Genomic DNA, 291 nt, shown 5'->3' with positions numbered 1-291 from the left:
TTTTCTGATGAAAGTATAAATGAAAAAATGTCCCTAAATAACATAAAATACAGTAATGCTTTAACTAAAAGAAAAAACAGAGAACATAGGAAAGCAGAATCTAAATGCAAGGACACAAAGGGAAAATAATGAGACCATTATCAAAAGATAGCTTACCAAATTTGTAAATTGTTAAGGGTCAATAATAAAATTGTGTTCATCTTTTCAAACATGCATTGATAAGTATTACTTTTATACCAAATAATATATAGATAAATATTTTAACATCCAAATATATAAAAAATTATTAAG

This window comes from Habropoda laboriosa, unplaced genomic scaffold (assembly GCF_001263275.1).
Source record: "Habropoda laboriosa isolate 0110345459 unplaced genomic scaffold, ASM126327v1 scaffold276, whole genome shotgun sequence".
NCBI lineage: Eukaryota > Metazoa > Arthropoda > Insecta > Hymenoptera > Apidae > Habropoda > Habropoda laboriosa.
This window is presented reverse-complemented; position numbering follows the sequence as displayed.